The following is a 10019-nucleotide window of genomic DNA, read 5'->3' as shown; positions in this document are numbered from 1 at the left end:
AGTGCAGCCCGTACAACAACTGGGGCAGTACCTGCAGATCCACCGGTTGTCCCAGATCAGGACCAAGTTCCAGTTGTTGATGCACCAGCTCAGGCACCATATGTGCCTATTGTGATTCCAGGCCTTCAAGAGGCCCTAGCTCAGATTCTGACAGCGTGTACTGGCCTTGCTAAGGCAGTCTCTATTTCGATGGCCGCAGCCACTTCTCAGGCCAGGGAAGGCACTCAGACTCCCGTCGCTCGCACACCCGGGCAGGTTATTCAGGGACTTCAGTCACCTGAGGCACCACTAGCCCAACCAGTTATAGTTGCTTAGGTTTATGTGGTTCCTGCTATGACTGAGGATGATCAGCGTAGGTTGGAGAGGTTTGGGGGACTTCAGCCACCATCTTTCAGTGGCGCAGAGAGAGAGGATGCTCAGGACTTTTTGGACAGGTGTCAGAGGATACTCCGTACTGCTGGTATTTTGGAGACTTGTGGGGTCTCATTCACTACCTTTCAGTTTTTTGGGGCTGCACTCAGATGGTGGGAGACTTACGAGAGGCGTAGGCTTGTTGGCGCATCACCCCTTAATTGGCAGCAGTTCTCCGTGGTCTTTTTGGAGAAGTTCGTGCCTCGATCCCATAGAGAGGAGTTGCGTAGACAGTTTGAGCGGCTTCGCCAGGGTGATTTGTCTGTGACACGGTATGGGATGCGGTTCTCTAATTTGGCCCATCATGCGATCTGGTTGGTTCCCACGAATAGGGAAAGGATCATGAGGTTTATTGATGGTCTCACTTATCAGCTACAGTTTCTTATGACCAGAGAAAGGGTTTCGGGTGCTACCTTTGATGAGGTTGTCGATATTGCTCGGTAGATTGAGATGGTTTATGGTTAGGAGAGGGTTGAGAGGGAGTCCAAGAGGCCTCGTAGCCAGGGTGGATTCAGTAGTTCTCTTCTTGGGGGCCAGTTCCAGCATGATAGATGTCGTCATTTCAGACTGGTTCTGAAAGCTCGGCCATTTCATCGGGGTGCATCATCTGGCCATGGTTGTCATAGTTCTCATCAGGGCCACTCATCACTTAGTGCCTTTTCAGTTCAGAGTTCGCCCCGTGCTCTACCTGTTCAGGGCTCTTCCATGCCAGGTTCTTTTACCTGTCTTCCCGGTGCTAGGGGTTCCCTTCAGTTTCCGCTACCAGCACCAAGGAGTTGTTTTGAGTGTGGGGAGCTTGGGCATATGTGGAGGCAGTGTCCTCATCGTCATGGAGGTCTATATCAGTAGAGGAGTCAGCCTCCGACTATAACACCAATTACCTCACCACCCGCCCAGTCAGCTCGAGGTGGAGGTCAGTCAGCTAGGGGTCGCCATCGAGGGGGAGGTAAATCAGGGGGTGGTCAGACCCGTTTCTTTGCTCTCCTTGCCAGACTAGATGCTATTGCTTTAGATGCTGTGATTACAAGTATTGTCTCAGTTTGTCACCGAGATGCCTCAGTATTATTTGACCCTGGTTCCATGTATTCATATGTTTCCTCGTATTTCGCCCAATTTTTGGATATACCCCGTGAGTCCTTAGTTTCATCTATACATGTTTCTACTCCTATGGGTGATACTATTATTATGGATCGCATATATCGGTCATGTGTGGTGACTATTGGGGGTCTGTAGACCCGAGTGGATCTATTGTTTCTTAGTATGGTTGACTTTGATGTGTTATTGGATATGGATTGGTTATCTCCATGTCATGCTGTTCTAGATTGTCATGCTAAGATGGTGACGTCGGCTATGTCGGGAATTCTGGGGGTTGGGTGGAGCTGTTCTGTAGATTATGTACCAAGTAGGGTGATTTCATATTTGAAGGCTCAGCGCATGGTTGAGAAGGGTTGCCTATCTTATTTGGCTTTTGTGAGGGATGTTAGTGTAGAGACTCCTGTCATTGATTCTATTCCGGCGGTACGTGATTTTCCGGATGTGTTTCCTGCAGACCTGCCGGGCATGCCGCGTGACAGGGATATTGACTTTGGTACTGATTTGGTGCCGGACACTCAGCCCATTTCTATTCCACCGTATCGTTGGCACCGGCGGAGTTGAAGGATTTGAAAGAACAGCTTCAGAAACACCTTGGTAAGGGGTTTATTCGGCCTAGTGTGTCACCTTGGGGCGCACCGGTTCTATTTGTGAAGAAGAAGGATGGTTCCATGAGAATGTGTCTTGATTACCGGCAGTTGAATAAGGTCACAGTCAAGAACAAGTATCCTTTGCCTCGTATTGATGATTTATTCGACCAGCTTCAGGGAGTGAGGGTGTTCTCCAAGATTGATTTGCGGCCCGGTTATCACCAGCTGAAGATTCGGGATTCAGATATTCTTTAAACAGCTTTCAAAACCCGATATGGCCATTATGAGTTCTTGGTGATGTCTTTTGGGCTGACCAATGCCCCAACAGCATTCATGCATTTGATGAACAATGTATTTCAGCCCTATTTGGACTCATTCATTGCTGTATTCATTGATGACATCCTGGTGTACTCTCGTAGCCAGGAAGAGCATGCTCAGCATTTGAGGATTGTATTACAGAGATTGAGGGGGGGAGAAGCTTTATGCAAAGTTCTCCAAATGTGAGTTTTGGCTCAGTTCAGTAGCATTCTTGGGGCACGTGGTGTCCAGTGAGGGTATTCAGGTGGATCCGAAGAAGATAGAGGCGGTGCAGAGTTGGCCTAGACCGTCCTCAACTACGGAGATTAGGAGCTTTCTGGGTTTGGCAGGTTATTGCCGTCGCTTTGTGGAGGAATTTTCATCTATTGCATTGTTCTTGACCAAATTGACCCAAAAGGGTGCTCCATTCAGGTGGTCGGATGAGTGTGAGGAGAGCTTTTAGAAGCTCAAGACTGCTTTGACCACAACACCAGTGTTAGTTCTGCCATCATTTTCAGGTTCTTATACCGTGTATTGTGATGCCTCGAGGATAGGCATTGGTTGTGTTTTGATGCAGTAGGGTAGGGTGATTGCCTATGCCTCGTGCTAGTTGAAGACCCATGAGAAGAACTATACTGTTCATGATCTTGAGTTAGCATCCATTGTTCATGCCTTGAAGATTTGGCGTCATTATTTGTATGGGGTTCATTGTGAGATCTATATAGATCACCGGAGTCTGTAGTATCTGTTAAAGAAGAAGGATCTTAATTTGCGTCAGCGGAGATGGTTGAAGCTTCTTAAAGACTATGATATCACTATTCTGTACCATACGGGGAAGGCCAATGTGGTGGCCGATGCATTGAGTCACCGGGCAGAGAGTTTGGGGAGTTTAGCATATCTTCCAGCAGCAGAGAGACCTTTGGCATTGGATGTTCAGGTCTTAGTGCGCCAGCTTGTCAAATTAGATATTTCAGAGCCTAGTCGGGTATTGGCTTGTGTGGTCTCCAGGTCTTCTCTTTATGACCATATCAGGGAGCGTCAGTATGATGACCCCCACTTGCTCATTCTTCAGGACAGGGTTCAGAGAGGTGATGCTAGGGATGTGACTATTGGTGATGACGGCGTGCTGAGAATGCATGGCCGGATATGTGTGCCTAATGTAGATGGGCTTCGAGAGTTGATTCTTGAGGAGGCCCACAGCTCGCGGTATTTCATCCATCCGGGTGCCGCAAAGATGTACCAAGATTTAAGGCAGCACTATTGGTGGAGGCGGATGAAGAAGGATATAGTTGGGTTTGTGGCTCGGTGTCTAAACTGTCAGCATGTTAAGTATGAGCATCAGAGACCGGGTGGCTTGCTTCAGAGATTAGAGATCCCAGAGTGGAAGTGGGAGCGGATCACTATGGACTTTGTAGTTGGGCTCCCACGGACTTCGAGGAAGTTTGACGCTATTTGGGTTATTGTGGATCGGCTGACCAAGTCCGCGCACTTCATTCCAGTTGGTACTACTTACTCTTTAGAGCGGTTGGCTGAGATTTACATCCGAGAGATCGTTCGCCTGCATGGTGTCCCAGTTTCCATCATTTCAGATAGGGGGTACTCATTTCATATCGCAGTTTTGGAGGGCCGTGCAGCGAGAGTTGGGTACTCAGGTTGAGTTGAGCACAACTTTTCACCCTTAGACGGACGGGCAGTCTTAGCGCACTATTCATATATTGGAGGACATGTTGTGTTCTTGTGTCATTGACTTTGGGTGTACATGGGACCAATTTCTGCCACTCGCGGAGTTTGTGTATAACAATAGTTATCAGTCGAGTATTCAGATGGCTCCGTACAAGGCTTTATATGGGAGGAGGTGTAGATCTCCGGTTAGATGGTTTGAGTCGGGTGAGGCTAGGCTCTTAGGTACAGACTTGGTTCACAACGCATTAGATAAGGTGAAATTGATTTAGGAGCGGCTTCGCACGACACAATCTAGGCAGAAGAGCTACGCGGATAGGAAGGTCCGTGATGTGTGTTTTATGGTCGGGTAGAAGGCTTTGCTGAAAGTATCACCCATGAAGGGTGTTATGAGGTTTAGGAAGAGGGGCAAGTTGAGCCCCCGGTTCATTGGGCCTTTTGAGGTGCTTCAGAGGATAGGAGAGGTTGCTTATAAGCTTGCCTTTCCACCCAACTTGTCGAGTGTGCATCCAGTGTTTCATGTTTCCATGCTCCGGAAGTAAATTAGAGATCCGTCCCATGTTTTGGATTTCAGCACGGTTCAGTTGGAGGTTGATATGATTTATGATGTTGAACCAGTGGATATTTTGGATCGGCAGGTTCAAAGGTTCAGGACAAAGGATATAACTTCGGTGAAGGTGTAATGGATAGGTCAGCCTGTGGAGGAGGCCACCTGGGAGACCGAGCAAGAGATGCGAAGTAGATATCCATGCCTATTCGAGACTCCAGGTATGTTTCTAGACCCGTTCGAGGACGAACGAATGTTTAAGAGAGGGAGGATGTAACGACCCGGCCGGTCGTTTGGAGTGTTATAGCCCTATTTTTCCCATTTCTACTTCTTTTTGTGTTATTCATCTATATTATGTTATATCAGGTTAGTTGGTTCGTGTCCGGAAGGAACTCAGAGTGAAATGAGACACTTAGTCTCATAATTGAAAATTTTAAGTTAGAAAAGTGGACCAGATATGAACCTATGTGTAAACGACCTCTGATTTGAATTTTGATGATTCCAATAGCTCCGTATGGTGATTTTTGGTTTAGGAGCGTGTTCGGAATATTATTTGGAAGTCCGTAGAGGAATTAGGCTTGAAATGCCGAAAGATTAATTTTTGAGAAATTTGACCGGGGTGTTGACTTTTTGATATCCGGATCGGAGTTCGATTATGAATATTGGAATACCTCTTTTATGTCATTTATGACTTGTGTGCAAAATCTGAGGTCAATAGGACGTGATTTGATAGGTTCCGGAGTCGTTTGTAGAAATTAGAAATTTCAAAGTTCATTAGGCTTGAATTGGGGTGTAATTCATGGTTTTGGCGTTGTTTGAGGTGATTTGAGGGTTCGACAAAGTCCATATGATGTTTTAGGACTTGTTGGTATATTTTGTTGAGGTACCGAGGGGCTCGGGTGAGTTTCGGATGGTTAACGGGTTGGATTTTGGACTTGGAACGATGCTAGAATTTTCAGATGCACCATCTGGTTTCCTTCATCGCGTTCGCGAAGAGGATCTGGGAGGTTGTCAATATTTTCTCTTCGCGTTCGCGAAGGGTGGACTGGGTGTGCATCGCGAATGCGAGAGATGCTACGCATTTGCGAACAAGAGAGGAAGCAACCGAAGACCCCCAGGAAATTGGTCTACGCGTTCGCGTATGGGGGTGTCGCATTCGCGTAGAGAGGGGGAAACGAAGAAACGCGTTCGCGATGGGTTGAACGCATTCACGTAGAAGGCAATGAGGCAGAGGCATTTTGTGCTTCGCGAACATGAGGGTGATGTCGCGTTCGCGAAGGAGGAATTTGGACGAGAGTTATTTTGTGCTTCACGAACGCGAGACACTGACTGCCTTCGCGAAGAAGAAAAGTCTGGGCAGTGAGTTTAGTCCCATTTTCAGTTTTTAGCGATTTGGAGCTCGGAGTTGAGGCGCTTTTGGGTGATTTTTAGAGGAAACAATGGGGTAAGTGTTCTTAACTCAATATTGGTTAAATTACCCGAATCCACGATTGTTTATATCATTTAATTGGTGAATTGAGTTGGGAAAAATTTGAAAACCCTCTTGGTTTAAATTGAAGATTTGAGGGTCGAGTTGGGGTCGGATTTTTGTAAAATTGGTATGGTTAGACTCGTGGTTGACTGGGTTTCCGTATTTTGTAACTTTTGTCGAGTTCCAAGATGTGGGCCCCACCGGCGATGTTTGAGCTACTTTTCGGATTTTTATGGAAAATCATTATTATCTTGTGGAAATAATTCTAATGAATTCTTATTGACTGAAACAAATTATTTATGACCAGATTCGAGGCGTTTGGAGACCGATTCACGAGGAAAGGACATTGCAGAATAAGAATTTCGCGGTTTGAGGTAAGTGACAATTGTAAATCTAGTCCTGAGGGTACGAAACCCCGGATTTTGTATCATTCTACTATTTTTAGTGATGCACATGCTAGGTGACGGGCGTGTGAGCGTGCACTGTTGGGGATTTGTGACTTGGTCTGTCCCGTAGCAACTGTAAAGTTGCATACTTTGTTGAAACCATATGATACTTATATGTTTTAGAAAGAATTTCTATAAATTGGGCTAAATGCCATGTTTGGGCCTTGCTCCAGTGTTGTTTGGTCCCTTAGGGGCTATTTATTACCATCCTCTCATTGTTTTCGATTGATAATCTATACTCAGTCATGTTTATACTTGTTTACTGCATAACTAAGTTTTTATGACTCTATTTTGATGCATATAAATGTTTTGGGCTGAGTGCCCTATTTTACTGAAATGCCCGAGTGGCTTCAGAGGTTTATGATTGAGTGAGTCTGAGGGCCTGATTTGTGAGGATGAGTGTGGATCGGGGCTGCTCGTCTGCAGCATACTTTATTATTATAGCACGTGAGTTGTCCGTGCAGATTATAGCGCTTGGGCTGAAGGAGCCCTTCCGGAGTCTGTACACACCCCCAGTGAGTGCAGGTACCTACTGAGTGCGAGTGTCGAGTGTTGAGTGGCGAGTGCTGAGTGATTTGTAGGCATGGGTGATTATGAGGTATGCCCGAGTGGCAAGAGTGATTGTGAGGTATGCCCGAGTGGCACGAGTGACTGTGAGGTTTTCCCGAGGGGCTGTATATGAGTGATGTTTTTCCCGAGGGGTTGTTTATGATTTCATCATTTTTGCTCACCTTTGCATTGAGCCTTTGTTTGAAAAACTGTTGGAAAAATATCTTTAAATGATTTTTACTGGAACCGGGTTTAAACGAGTTGATTTGATTTAAACACTAATTTTTAAAGCATGTTGTACTTTACTGAGATTTCATGATATGAACGTTATATGCTTTATTGCTCGTCACTACTGCTAAGTCTTTATTTATTATTGTTACTTACTGAGTTGGCGTACTCACGTTACTCCCTGCACTTTATGTGCAGATTCAGGTGTAGCTGGATACGGTAGCGGTTATTGAGTGTTTTGGTTGCAGATGTTTCTTGGAGATAGCAAGGTAGCTGTTTGGCAATCGCAGCCCCTGCTCTTCTCCCTCTTATCCTCCTCTAGTTGTATTTAGCTATTTTTCAGGCTGAGTTAGCCTTGATATTGTTTGACAGATTGTAGTAGATGCTCATGACTAGTGACACCCTGATGTCAGGCTTTTTTCTTTTCTGCACTTCTGTTTTCTTTGATTTGAACTCCTTCAATGAAGGTTTTATGTTAAATAGTATTAAAATTATTTTTGAAATGAAAAATATCGGTTTGTTTGGAAATGAGTCAGCTTGCCTAGTTCCACGATAGGCGCCATCACGACAGATTAGGTTTTTGGGTCGTGACAGTCCTAAACTACCCGTACTTTAGCATTAATAGTAGCTACGCATGGACTCTCGTCACCTCGTGCGTATGTAGCCCCCACAATTAGCAACAATTACTTAATTCATTTACCTATGGGGTAATTTCCCCCCTCACAAGATTAGACAAGAGACTTACCTCAATTTGCTCCAATTTAATCCAATAGAAGGCCTTTTCTCGATTAACTCTGAATGGCTCGAATCTAGCAAAAATAAATTCGATACAATCACTAAAAATTATAGGTATTAATGTCATAAGAAAATATTATATTTTCAATAAAATCCGAAATTAACTCAAAAATCATCTGTGGGGTCCACATCTCGGAATCTGGCGAAAGTTACGAAATATGAATGCCCATTCAACCACGAGTCTACCCATACCAAAATTACTAAATTCCAATAATAATTCAGCCCTCAAATCCTCAAATCCATCCAAGAGGGTTTTCAAATATTTCCAATTTAATTCACCAATTACATGATTAAAACAATGATGGATTCGAGTAATTTAACCAATATGGAGTTAAGAACACTTACTCCGTTGTTTTCTCTAAAAGTCTCTCAAAAATCGCCTAAATCTGATCTCAAAATCGTTAAAAATGGAAAATGGGACGAAGTCCCATTTTCAGAACTTAAGCATTCTGCCCAGCGATTTCTTCTACGCGATCGCAAACTTCCTCACACGATCGCGTAGCACAAAATTTACTGCCCAAAAATAATCCCTACACGATCGCGTATCTTCACACGATCGCACAACACAGAGTTCTTAGCTTTACGCGATCGCAGTTCCCTTCACGCGATCGCATAGCGCAAACGCGTGGCCTCCACTCCTGCTCCGTTACCCTACGCGATCGCAGATATCCTTACGCAATCACAGAGAACAAAAATTCCACTGCCAAATTAAGCCTACGCGATCGCGTCCCAATCCTCGCGATCGCGTAGAAGGTTTAAAATACCAGAAATCAGCAGCTACCAGCAGTCTCCCAAAAGCCAAAAGTGATCCGTTAGTCGTCCGAAACTCACCCGAGCCCCTCGGGACCTCAACCAAATATACCAACAAGTCCCAATACATCATACGAACTTAGCCGAACCCTCAAATCACATCAAACAACGCTAAAACCATAAATCATCCTCCATTTCAAGCTTAATAAAACTTAAGATTTCCAACTTTTACATTCGGTACCGAAACCTATCAAATCAAGTCTGCTTGACCTCAAATTTTGCACACAAGTCATAAATGACATAACGGAGCTATGAAAAGTTTCGGAACTGGATTCTGATTCCGATATCAAAAAGTCAACTCCCCAATCAAACTTCCAAACTTAAATTCTTATTTTAGCCATTTCAAGTCTAATTTAACTACGGACTTCCAAATAAAATTCCGAAAATGCTCCTAAGTCCAAAATCACCATACGGAGCTGTTGGAACCGTAAAGTCCCAGTTTCTGGGTCGTTTTCTCAAAATGTTGACCAAAGTCAAACTTGGCCTTTTAAAGCCAACTTAAGGAACCAAGTGTTTTGGTTTCAACCCAAACACTTCCAAATCCCGAACCAATCATCCCCGAGAGTCATAAATTAATACAATCACATACGAGAAGTTATATTTTTAGGGAACGGGGTTCTAAAAGTCAAAACGACCGATTGGGTCGTTACATTCTCTCCCACTTAAATATACGTTCGTCCTCGAACGTGCTAAGGACTGTTCCTGAGTTGTACAAAATCATTGTTTATCATCTCGTGCATCTATCCGTGCTACCACACCCAGTTTAACACATTAGCTCAAACCAATTTGAAGATTCTCCCCTTTATTTAAGCAAATAAGCCTTAGAGCCAAATTCTAACATCCTGTCACGACCCCAAATTCCCTCCGTAGGAGGTCGTGATGGTACCTAGTCTCTAAGACTAGGTAAGCCTATCAATGCGGAATAATCATAAATATCTGAAATAAATAAACTATAATTAAAATAATTACAACTCCCAAAACTTGGTAGAAATAAGTCACAAGCTCTAAAAATTTATTCTCAATGTCTCTATGTATAGAGGTCTAAAGTAAAATAAGGAAGAAATATAAAAATGATAGAAGGGGACTCCGGAGTTTGCGGACGC

Source organism: Nicotiana tomentosiformis, chromosome 7, assembly GCF_000390325.3.
Source record: "Nicotiana tomentosiformis chromosome 7, ASM39032v3, whole genome shotgun sequence".
Taxonomy (NCBI): domain Eukaryota; kingdom Viridiplantae; phylum Streptophyta; class Magnoliopsida; order Solanales; family Solanaceae; genus Nicotiana; species Nicotiana tomentosiformis.
The sequence above is the reverse complement of the archived record's forward strand: the minus strand, read 5'-3'. Positions refer to the sequence as shown.